This window comes from Oncorhynchus mykiss, chromosome 2 (assembly GCF_057628025.1).
Source record: "Oncorhynchus mykiss isolate SJ-2025 chromosome 2, ASM5762802v1, whole genome shotgun sequence".
NCBI classification, from domain to species: domain Eukaryota; kingdom Metazoa; phylum Chordata; class Actinopteri; order Salmoniformes; family Salmonidae; genus Oncorhynchus; species Oncorhynchus mykiss.
Window position 1 is genome coordinate 51,514,382 of NC_143023.1, and position 13,083 is coordinate 51,527,464.

General features: G+C 40.4%; 1 long non-coding RNA gene across 2 annotated transcripts in view; it reads left to right on the forward strand.

Moving 5' to 3' along the window:
- Positions 1 to 13,083, forward strand: part of LOC149985140 (uncharacterized) — a 69,007-nt gene that overhangs the window by 45,380 nt on the left and 10,544 nt on the right. The window lies entirely within an intron of this gene.

Here is a 13,083-nt window from a genome sequence, read left to right on the forward strand (position 1 = left end):
TCTCCCAACCATCCAGGAACAGTTTGGTGACGAACAATGCCTTTTCCAGCATGTTGTAGCACCTTGCCATAAGGCAAAAGTGATAAGTAAGTGGCTCAGGGAACAAAACATCAATATTTTGGGTCCATGGCCAGGGAACTCCACAGCCCTGAATCCCATTGAGAACTTGTGGTCAATCCTCAAGAGGCAGGTGGGCAAACAAAAACCCACAAACTCTGACAAACTCCAAGCATTGATTATGCAAGAATGGGCTGCCATCAGTCAGGATGTGGCCCAGAAGTTAATTGACAGCATGCCAGAGCGGATTGCAGAGGTCTTAAAAAATAATGGTTAAAACTGGAAATATTGACTCTTTGCATGAACTTCATGTAATTGTAAATAAAAGCCTTTGACACATATGAAATGCTTGTAATTATACTTCAGTATTCCATAGTAACATCTGACAAAAATATCTAAAGGCACTGAAGCAGCAAACTTTGAACATTAATATTTGTGTCATTCTCAAAACTTGGCCACGACTGTACACACACACACTCAAAAACAAAAATATATTCTCCATCAAAATATTTTATTTCTTTATGTAATTTAGGATTTTGTACCCGTACAGTATTTCCCCCTATGCATGCAACTTCTTGTAATTGTTTTACACATATAACCAATTATTTCCAAAGTATATCCAATTCCCCTATGGCTCCATTGGTCAAATTGCAACCTTCTAAAATTATATGCTAACCTCTGAATCTTTTTGAACTTCCACCTCAGGATTGTGCCCTGGGAACACATAGCTCGTACATCTACACCTTACATTACTAAACCATGTCATATCATCCTATGGCCGCTTCTCTTCTTCAACAGAGAACCCTACCCTGCTCCAACAGGGCAACTCGTCCCAGAATTTCTCCTTTAATTAAAGATATCTCTGTTCCTAATGAAAGATTCTAGATCTTCCCCTATCAGAAATAAATCTGCTACAATAGAGTTTTTAACTAGGGGTGTCTTTGCTTCAACAAAAACATAATGTGGACAACCTGTTTCCAAGACAGGATTGTCTATATTTGAAAGAAAATCAATCTCACCCTTAATTGATTTTGTCTGTTCGGGATGGCGTATCCGTCCACTGACGCTCCCTGCTTTCTGTTCCTTTGAGTGGAGTGGGCTCCCTGAGCCATGGCTAACATGGCCCCTGCGCAGATAACCTTGGGTTCCCTGAGAACAATCAGCAAGCAGAGTTAGTCATCTCATCCTCATCGCCAAGATTTGTCATGGGATATACTAGCCAGAAAGGAAGAGAGACTTTAGATTTTTCAAAACCTACTTTTTATTATAAGAATTGCAATTCTGGAGCGGATAACAATAACTCAATCACTTTCAGCCTTTATAACCTTTGTCTACATGGCAGTTTAGCAGTTGTGTGAGATCATGATGGGAACATAGTGTACAAACATAACGGCCGTTTTATTACTCCTTTCTGCTGATAGATTTGTTGCTGCTGCTCAAGCTAGCCTCTTTTCTCTTCATATCCCCACACAGCTGTGCCCTTGAAAGATATGAAAATAACAGGATGGACCAAAAACTGATCACTCTCAGGCGGCCCTTTGTCTTTGGCCGCGTGACCAAGTTGCTCAAAAACAAGAGAGGAAAAACACTGGCTTCTTCATACATGAGAGAAACAGACATTGGAAACTTACAGGTCTAAGGCTCATACAGCACATGTGCGTAGCAAAATGTGTAATCTTCCCACCATAGGGCAGAATAATCTCCTGGATTTGTGCTAGGCTCTGAAAAGTCTACTTCAACCCAGTAGTTGATGTTTAAATGTTTAAGAATGCCTTGTTCAGATATTGCATTAGTATTTCCCTAATGTATTTATCTTGTTCTCTGGGAGTTAAAAGCTATGGGGGAGGAGTGTAGTATTGCTGATCCATAGCTGTCTATATTAGTTACTATGCTGTTACTAAGCAGTAATGTATTACAGCAGTGTTATGTTACAACATCTAATAGGAAGAGGACATGCACACCATTGGCCCAGTTGCTGTAAGGTACAAGGTATTTTTTATTAAACAGCACTAAACTGTACTCCCGTCTCCTGCCTGGTAATTTTCTCCACAACACAAATATTACAGATCCATCCTCAGTTATCTCCTATTCAGTGACGATTGTGGCATGTAAATCTTGGTGTGGCAAACAAACCAAAAAAGTATGCATGCCAGCAAAGCCACAACACAACACTAAACAATACATTAATTGCACTATTTCGGTGACAAACGGTGCCACAAACTGTTAGGGCCTACATAAAGCTGTCCCAACAGCAAAGTCCCAACAGCAGTCCCAACAACTTACCATTGCTACACCTGGCTATCAGCAGAGCCTTGTCTGGCAGCGAGACAGTTAATTCAGCCTCATATACTGCCTTTTTTAAAACATAGCTGATAAATCTGACTTGTTAAAAAAAACGTGGTTTCTACTGACAATTTATTTGTTGTAACGATGTGCACTGAGTCAGGAAGCAAGTTCAGGGAGTGAGTGTTTTAATAAATAAACACAACATAATACAAAATATGAAACACGAACAACGCACGGATATGACACAGTAACAGAAACAATAACGCCTGGGAAAGGAACCAAAGGGAGTGACAAATATAGGGAAGGTAATCAGGGAGGTGATGTAGTCCAGGTGAGTCTGATGATGCACAGGTGCGCGTAACGATGGTGACAGGTGTGCGCCTGGTGACCCAGAGGCCAGAGAGGGAACACATGTGACAGATGTACAAACTATGGCAAAAGGGAACGACAAGCGAATAAGAGGCCATCTGTAATATCGGTTAAGACATTAATAAGCAAGCTAGGATGGACGTTGTCAATATAACTATTTGTTCAACACTTTTGAAATGAATAGCGACAGAATTCAGATCATGGGCCGTTCTTACAGTATTCTCCCTGTAAACCAAGTCAGAACTGTAGGATAAATAACAAGGGCATATAAGCAGACAATGAAAGCTCTTACAATATTCAATGATTACATTTCTCTAAAACAGGCTAAAGAATACATGTGCACCATCAAGTCAGAACAGGAGGTGAATTTAAAAAGGGACCAAATTACTGGGGTGAGGCACATGGGTTATTAACATCTTACTACACAACATACACTTTCTTAGTTACAGTATACATATCTCCCTGGCATATTACATAATTTATGCAGCAGCATACAATACATTTTTGGAATCACCTCATTGTTGAATTTGCGATTTCCAACTTGTTGTGTAATGTCAAATGGCCGATGAGCACCGATAAGTTTTATCTATAATTTCTCTCATTTAATTATTTTTATATGACAAAGATTGAAAAGGATTTGCCAGTATATTGTTGACTTGATTCATGACGATGACTGCTAGCTAAGATTTTGAAAGTATGATGTTGACAAGAGCAGTCCATTCAAAGATACTGTACATGCATTTTTTCTATTTTGTTGCCTTACAACCTGGAATTAAAATTGATTTTTTGGACGAATGTATCATTTGATTTACACAACATGCCTACCACCTTGAATATGCTAAATATTTGTTCTTGTGAAACAAACAAGAAATAACACAAAAAAAAATGAAAAATTGAGCGTGCATAACTATTCCATCCCCCAAAGTCAATACTTTGTTAGAGCCACCTTTTGCAGGAATTATAGATGCAAGTCTCTTGGGGTATGTCTCTATAAGCTTGGCACATCTAGCCACTGGGATTTTTGCCCATTCTTTAAGGCAAAACGGCTCCAGCTCCTTCAAGTTGGATGGGTTCGCTGGTGTACAGTAATCTTTAAGTCATGCTACAGATTCTCAATTGAATTTAGGTATGGGCTTTGATTAGGCCATTCCAAGGCATTTAAATGTTTCCCCTTAAACCACTCGAGTGTTGCTTTAGCAGTATGCTTTGGGTCATTGTTCTGCTGGAAGGTGAACCTCTGTCCCAGTCTCAAATCACAAGAAGACTGAACCAGGTTTCCCTCAAGAATATCCCTGTATTTAGCGCCATCCATCATTCATTCAATTCTGAACCTTTTTCCCAGTCCCTGCCAATGAAAAACATGGTATTCTCGGGGGGAGATGAGAGTTGTTGGGTTTGTGCCAGACATAGCGTTTTACTTGATGGCCAAAAAGCTAAATTTTAGTCTCATCTGACCAGAGTACCTTCATCCATATGTTTGCGGAGTCTCCCACATGCCTTCTGCCAAACACCAAACGTGTTTGCTTATTTTTTTATTTAAGCAATGGCTTTTTTATGGCCACACTTCTGTAAAGCCCAGCTCTGTGGATTGTACGGCATAAAGTGGTCCTATGGACAGATACTCCATTCTCCGCTGTGGAGCTTTGCAGCTCCTTCATGGTTATCTTTGGTCTCTTTGTTGCCTCTCTGATTAATGCCCTTCTTGCCTGGTCTGTGAGTTTTGGTGGGCGGCTCTGTCTTGGCAGGTTTATTGAGGCGCCATATTCTTTCCATTTTTTAATAATGGATTTAATGGTGCTCAGTAGGATGTTTGAAGTTTCGGATATTTTTTAATAACCCGACCCTTATCTGTACTCCTCCACAACTTTGTCCCTGACCTGTCTGGAGAGCTCCTTGGTCTTCATGGTGGTGCTTGCTTGGTGGTGCCCCTTGCTTAGCGGTGTTGCAGACTCTGGGGCCTTTCTGAACAGGTGTATATATACTGAGATCATGTGACAGGTCACACTTAGATTGTACACAGGATTACTTTATTTAATTAATTATGTGACTTCTGAAGGTAATTGGTAGCACCAGATCTTATTTAGGGGCTTCAAAGAAAAGGGGGTGAATACAGTACATGCGCACACACCACTTTTCAGATTGTAATTTTGTGATATTTTGTTGTTGACTATTTTGTGTATGTCCTTTGCATGATATCCAAATAAAAATCTATTTAAATTACAGGTTGTAATGAAACAAAATAGTAAAAATGGCAAGGGGGATGCCACGCCATGACCTTAGTTTGCTTTGTTTTCTTTATTATTTTGGTTAGGTCAGGGTGAAAAATGTGTTTTTGAATTGTCTGTGTTTTTTTTTAAGTCTATGGGTTTTCACTAGTCTAGGCTCTTCCTATCATTGTGAAGCAGAATTCACCAAGCGTTGGATTGTTCACCCACTAATAGGGAACGTGAGCTGGGATTAGACCGTCGAGAGACAGGTTAGTGTTAACCTATACGTCCATGGTTGCCTAGAATAGTTCTCAATTAGAGGCAGCTGTTTATCGTTGTCTCTGATGGGGAACCATATTTAGGCAGCCATATTCCTTGGGTTATTTTGTGGGTCATTGTCTATGTCTAGTTAACTGTCTGCACTAGTACTATATAGCTTCACGTTCAGTTTGTTGTTTTTGTGTAGTTTGTTAAGTGTTCTTCATCTTCATTAAAAAATATGTATTCATCTCCTCCATACAACAAACGTGACAGGGGATTAATACTTTTGCAAGGCATTGTATAACATGATTTATGCCAAAGCAGCAGCTACTCTTCTTGGGGTTAAGCAAAATTAAGCCCGTTTATACAATTTAAAACATTACAATACATTCACAGATTTCACAACACACTGTGTGCCCTCAGAACCCTACTCCACCACTACTACATATCTACAGTACTAAATCCATGTGTATGTATAGTGTGTGTGTGTGTGTGTGTGTGTGTGTGTGTGTGTGTGTGTGTGTGTGCGCCAATGTTTGTGTTGCTTCACAGTCCTAGCTGTTCCAGAAGGTGTTTTTATAATCTGTTTTTTAAATATAATTTTACTGCTTGCGTCAGTTACTTGATGTGGAATAGAGTTCCATGTAGTCATGGCTCTATGCCTCCCATAGTCTCTTCTTGACTTGGGGACTGTAAAGAGACCTCTTATGGCATGTATTGTGTGGAATGCATGGGTATCCGAGCTGTGTGCCCGTAGTTTAGACAGACAGCTCAGTGCATTCAACATGTCAATTACCTCTCATAAATAAAAGTAGTGAAGTCAATCTCTCCTCCACTTTCAAATTCCCTTTTTTGTGGCACCTGACCACATAGCTGATATATCTGTTGTGAATAAACTAGGGCCTGTAGGACCTGCCTTGTTGATAGTGTTAAGAAAGAAGACAGAGCATCACTTTATTGTAGACAGACTTCTCCCCATCTTAGCTACTACTGCATCAATATGTTTTGACCATGACAGTTTACAATCTAGTGTTGCTCCATGCAGTTTAGTCATCTCAACTTGCCCAATTTCCACATTATTTATTCTAAAATTTAGTTGAGGTTTAGTTTTTAAAAATAAATAAATAATTTATTTCACCTTCATTTAACCAGGTAAGCTAGTTGAGAACAAGTTCTCATTTACAACTGCGACCTGGCCAAGATAAAGCAAAGCAGAGCGACGCAAACAAAAACACAGAGTTTCATATGGAACAAACAAGTGTACAGTCAACACAATAGAAAAAAATAAAGTCTATATACAGTGTGCACAAATGGCGTGAGGAGGTAAGGCAATAAATAGACCATAGTAGCGAAGTAGTTACAATTCAGCAAATTATCACTGGAGTGATAGATGAGCAGATGATTATGTGCAAGTACAAATACTGGTGTGCAAAAGAGCAGAAAAGTCCATTAAAACAATATGGGGATGAGGTAGGTAGATTGGATGGGGTTTTTACAGATGGGCAATGTACAGCTGCAGCGATCGGTTAGCTGTTTAGATAACTGATGTTTAAAGTTAGTGAGGGAAATATAAGTCTCCAGCTTCAGGGATTTTTGCGATTCGTTCCAGTCAGTTTAGTGAGTGTTCTGTTTCAAATACCAAACTTTTAGTTTTAGAAATATTTAGGGTTAACTTATTCCTTGCCACCCACTCTGAAACTAACTGCAGCTCTTTGTTGAGTGTTGCAGTCATTTCAGTTGCTGTAGAAGCTGACATGTATAGTGTTGAGTCATCGCATACATAGACACTGGATTTACTCAGTCATTGGCATGTCGTTAGTAAAAACTGAAAAAAGCAAGGGGGCTAAACAGCTACCCTGGGGAATTCCTGATTCTAACAGGATTATATTTGATAGGCTTCCATTAAAGAACACCCTATGTGTTCTGTTAGACAAGTAACTCTTAATCCACATTATAGCAGGGTGTGTAAAGCCATAACACAAGTTTTTCCAGCAGCAGACTATGATCAATAATGTCAAAAGCTGCACTGAAGTCTAACAAGACAGACCCCACAATCATTTTATCATCAATTACTCACAGCCATTCATCAGTAAATTGTGTAAGTGCTGTGCTTGTTGAGTGTCCTTCCATATAAGCATGCTGATATTCTGTTGTCAATTTGTTTACTGTAAAATAGCATTGTATCTGGTCAAACATAATTTTCCCCAGACGTTTACTAAGGGTTGGTAACAGGCTGATTGGTCGTCTATTTGAGCTGGTAAAGGGGGCTTTACTATTCTTGGGTAGCGGAATGACTTTAGCTTCTCTCCAAGTCTACCCTTAGCCTTTGCAGTGATGTGATGATGTAGTGTCCAATTGAGTGACAGAACACTGAGCCAAACACGGTGCAATGCTACATTTTTTCTGCTGGCTTACCCCACCACCACAGAAATCACTGAGCTAGGCTGAAATAACTGCATTTTGGAGCGGCCCTACTCAAGAAAACAAAAAAGAGAATGTTTGTATGCGGCTATATTGACTCTATTATAAACTCAGCAAAAAAGAAACGTCCACTCACTGTGTTTAAAACTGCGTTTATTTTCAGCAAACTTAACATGTATAAATATTTGTATGAACATAACGAGATTCAACAACTGAGAAAAACTGAACAAGCTCCACAGACATGTGACTAACAGAAATGGAATAATGTGTCCCTGAACAAAGAGGGGATGAAAATCAAAAGTAACAGTCAGTATCTGGTGTGGTCACCAGCTGCATTAAGTACTCCAGTGTATCTCCTCCTCATTGACTGTACCAGATTTGCCAGGTCTTGCTGTGAGATGTTAGGCACTTGCAAGATCCCGGACATTTCTGTGGGGAATGGCCCTAGCCCTCAACCTCCAATCCAACAATGGGATTGAAATTCGGGGTATTCGCTTGCCATGGCGGAACACTAACATTCCTGTCTTGCAGGAAATCACGCACATAACGAGCAGTATGGCTGGTGGCATTGTCATGCTGGAGGACCATGTCAGGATGAGCCTGCAGGAAGGGTACCACATGAGGGAGGAGGATGTCTTCCCTGTAACTCACAGGGTTGAGATTGCCTGCAATGACAACAAGCTCAGTCCGATGATGCTGTGATGCACCGCCCCAGACCATGATGGACCCTCCACCTCCATATTGATCCCGCTCCAGAGTACAGGCCTCGGTGGAAAGCTCATTCCTTCAACGATAAACGTAAATCCGACCATCACCCCGGGTGAGACAAAACCGTGACTCGTCAGTGAAGGGCACTTTTTGCCAGTCCTGTCTGGTCCAGCGATGGTGGGTTTGTGCCCATAGGCGACGTTGTTGCCGGTGATGTCTGGTAAGGTCCTGCCTTACAACAGGCCTACAAGCCCTCAGTCCAGCCTCTCTCAGCCTATTGCGGACAGCACTGATGGAGGGATTTTGCATTCCTGGTGTAACTCGGGCAGTTGTTGTTGCCATTCTGTACCTGTTCCGCAGGTGTGATGTTCGGATGTACCGATCCTGTGCAGGTGTTGTTACACGTGGTCAGCCACTGCTAGGATGATCAGCTGTCCATCCTGTCTCCCTATAGCGCTGTCTTCGGTGTCTCAAAGTACGGACATTGCAATTTATTGCCCTGGCCACACATGCAGTACACATGCCTCCTTGCAGCATGCCTGAGGCACGTTCACGCAGGTGAGCAGGGACCCTGGGCATCTTTATTTTGTCTTTTCAGAGTCAGTAGAAAGGCCTCTTTAGTGTCCTAAGTTTTCATAACTGTGACCTTATTTGCCTACCGTCTGTAATCTTTTAGTATCTTAACGACCGTTCCACAGGTGCATGTTCAAGCATGGGAAACAGTGTTTAAACACTTTACAATGAAGATCTGTGAAGCTATTTAGATTTTTGCGAATTATCTTTGAAAGACATGTCCCTGAAAAAGGGACCTGAAACCTGAACTAAAGACCTTGGTTTTAAAGCTGACCGTGTTTTTATTTACTTTTTAAAATGTTGAATCCTGCGGCTCTGTTGGGCTAAATTGCTGTGAGTGCTGCCATCTGTCCCGGGATCCTGCCAGATTACGTATAGGAGAGATGCAAAAGACCAGCTAGCTCTGCTGGAGTCACTTTCATTGATAACTTTGACACCTTCTGGAATCAGAAGATACTCTACAGGAATGATGGAGTCCATCCAAATCATCTTGGCTTCTGGACTCTGTCCACCCATTTCAAGACTGCGTTGAAACAATGACTGGTAAATGATCCACGACCAGCTCAGTTAATCCTTACCATTGTGACAATGAGTCGTCATAATGCTGCATCAAATATACATGATCTTAGGGGCATTGGCAAACACAATGTAAGTAATTAAATTTATGTACCCCTAATTGCACCAAATATATCTGTTTATCCTACAGCTATTGTAAGCAGTAATCTTGAGCCTATAAACCAGAGTTACATTGTTAGCATTGAGGCGGTGTGCAATAGTAGGAAGACCAATGTAAATAATATGAGTAAGTCTACTTCTGATAAGCTTCCCAGTAAAGCATTAAAAACAATCAAGCAACGTAGAAAAGTGCAACAAATAGTCCATATTAACCATATGTAGCCTAAGAAACAAGGTCCATGAAGTCAATAATTTGCTTGTAACAGCTGACTTTCATATTCTGACTATCTCTGAAACTCATATATTCAGAACCACATTCCTGTAAATCTTAGGGTTAGGGTTAGGGTTAGGGACAATCTAATGTTAAATACTGTTGAAGTAATATGGCTACAGGTTCATCTGCCTCACCTAAAGACCATTCTTGTGGGAAGCTGCTACAGACCACGAAGTGCTAACAATCAGTATCTGGACAATATGTGTGAAATGCTTGATAATGTATGTGATATCAACAGAGAAGTATATTTTCTGGGTGATTTAAATATTGACAGGCTATCATCAAGCTACCCACTCAGGAAAAAAAACTTCAAACTGTAACCAGTTCCTGTAATCAGTGCCTGCAACCTGGATCAGGTTGCCAGTCAACCTACCAAATAACAGAGGAATTAACTTTTTAAGGCTAGGGGGCAGTATTCAGAAGTTTGAATAACTGAAGTGCCCAAAGTAAACTGCCTGTTACTCAGGCCTAGTTTTGTATAGAAAACACTCTAATGTTTCTAAAATTGTTAAAATAATGTCTGTGAGTGTAACAGAACTGATTTGGCAGGCAAAACCCAGAGAACAATCCATCCAGGAAAATTAAGTTTTGAGGTCATTGACTTTTCAATGCTTTTCTATGGGAAAGTCTAATAGGACCCAGACTGGACCCAGATTGCAGTTCCTATGGCTTCCACTAGATGTCAACAGTCTTTAGGAATTGGTTCATGGTTGTTTTTTGAAAAATGAAGAAGCATTTGTATTCTTTCGAAGTATCCCTCAGAAAGACTTTTGGCGCTCGTGAATGAGTACGCGCTCCTTGTTCTTTTTCTCCAGTATTGAACACAGTTTATTCCGTTCTAAATTGTATCGATTATTTACATGTTAGGGTACCGTAGGTTGGATTAGAAACATTGTTTGAATTGTTTGGACTTTTTAGATTCCTTTGTAAGCATTTTGGGCGATTTGGAACAGGTGTATTTCTGAATCAAACGCGCCATATAAACTGACATTTTTGGGATATAAAGAAGGACTTTATCGAACAAAATTACCATTCATTGTGTAACTGGGACCCTTTGGATTGCAAACAGATGAAGATCTTCAAAGGTAAGTCATTTATGTGATCGCTATTTCTGACTTTTGTTATGCCTCTGCTTGGTTAAAAAATGTTTGGTGTGCTTCGGTGAGGGCGCGCACTTGGATATTTATCTCCGGGAATGAACATACTATTTTCCGTCTTAAATTGTATCATTTCTTTTACATATTAAGGTACCTGAGGATTGATTAGGAACGTTGTTTGGCTCGTTTGGACGAAGTATATTGGGATTCATTTTGTACGCATTTTGAACGACGGGAAACCGGTAGATTATTGAATGAAGCGCTCCAACTAAACTGACTTTTTCGAACAAAACGTCCATTCATTGGGAAACTGGTTCCCTTTGGATTGCAAAAAGGTGAAGATCTTCAAATGTAAGTGATTTATTTTATCGCTATTTTGGAGTTGTGACAACTGTGCAGGTTATGAATTCATGTTAATGCAGGTGGGTGATGCGCTGTCTTCAGACAATTACCAAGATTCTAAGCTAAAGAATGGTGTATAACACTTATATTTTTATGAATAATACTACTTTTGATTTTGGAATTTTCCGTCTGCAATTGCCCCGGATGTTGTCGAGGTGGCACGCTAGCGTCCCAATGATCGTAAATAAGTTAATCATCAACATGTATTGAACACATTTTTACAAACGCTGCAGAAATTTTTAAAGCAGTATCCAAAACCATAGGATATAGTGAGCACAATATAATAGCCATACCTAGGAAAACCAAAATTCCAAAGGCTGTGCCTAATATAGTGTATAAGAGGTCATAAAATAAGTTTTGTCTTGAGTCATATGTTGTTGATGTAAAGAATATACAGTGCCTTGCGAAAGTATTCGGCCCCATTGAACTTTGCAACCTTTTGCCACATTTCAGGCTTCAAACATAAAGATATAAAACTGTATTTTTTTGTGAAGAATCAACAACAAGTGGGACACAATCATGAAGTGGAACGACATTTATTGGATATTTCAAACTTTTTTAACAAATCAAAAACTGAAAAATTGGGCGTGCAAAATTATTCAGCCCCTTTACTTTCAGTGCAGCAAACTCTCTCCAGAAGTTCAGTGAGGATCTCTGAATGATCCAATGTTGACCTAAATGACTAATGATGATAAATGCAATCCACCTGTGTGTAATCAAGTCTCCGTATAAATGCACCTGCACTGTGATAGTCTCAGAGGTCTGTTAAAAGCGCAGAGAGCATCATGAAGAACAAGGAACACACCAGGCAGGTCCGAGATACTGTTGTGAAGAAGTTTAAAGCCGGATTTGGATACAAAAAGATTTCCCAAGCTTTAAACATCCCAAGGAGCACTGTGCAAGCGATAATATTGAAATGGAAGGAGTATCAGACCACTGCAAATCTACCAAGACCTGGCCGTCCCTCTAAACTTTCAGCTCATACAAGGAGAAGACTGATCAGAGATGCGGCCAAGAGGCCCATGATCACTCTGGATGAACTGCAGAGATCTACAGCTGAGGTGGGAGACTCTGTCCATAGGACAACAATCAGTCGTATATTGCACAAATCTGGCCTTTATGGAAGAGTGGCAAGAAGAAAGCCATTTCTTAAAGATATCCATAAAAAGTGTTGTTTAAAGTTTGCCACAAGCCACTTGGGAGACACACCAAACATGTGGAAGAAGGTGCTCTGGTCAGATGAAACCAAAATTGAACTTTTTGGCAACAATGCAAAACGTTATGTTTGGCGTGAAAGCAACACAGCTGTTCACACCATCCCCACTGTCAAACATGGTGGTGGCAGCATCATGGTTTGGGCCTGCTTTTCTTCAGCAGGGACAGGGAAGATGGTTAAAATTGATGGGAAGATGGATGGAGCCAAATACAGGACCATTCTGGAAGAAAACCTGATGGAGTCTGCAAAAGACCTGAGACTGGGACGGAGATTTGTCTTCCAACAAGACAATGATCCAAAACATAAAGCAAAATCTACAATGGAATGGTTCAAAAATAAACATATCCAGGTGTTAGAATGGCCAAGTCAAAGTCCAGACCTGAATCCAATCGAGAATCTGTGGAAAGAACTGAAAACTGCTGTTCACAAATGCTCTCCATCCAACCTCACTGAGCTCGAGCTGTTTTGCAAGGAGGAATGGGAAAAAATGTCAGTCTCTCGATGTGCAAAACTGATAGAGACATACCCCAAGCGACT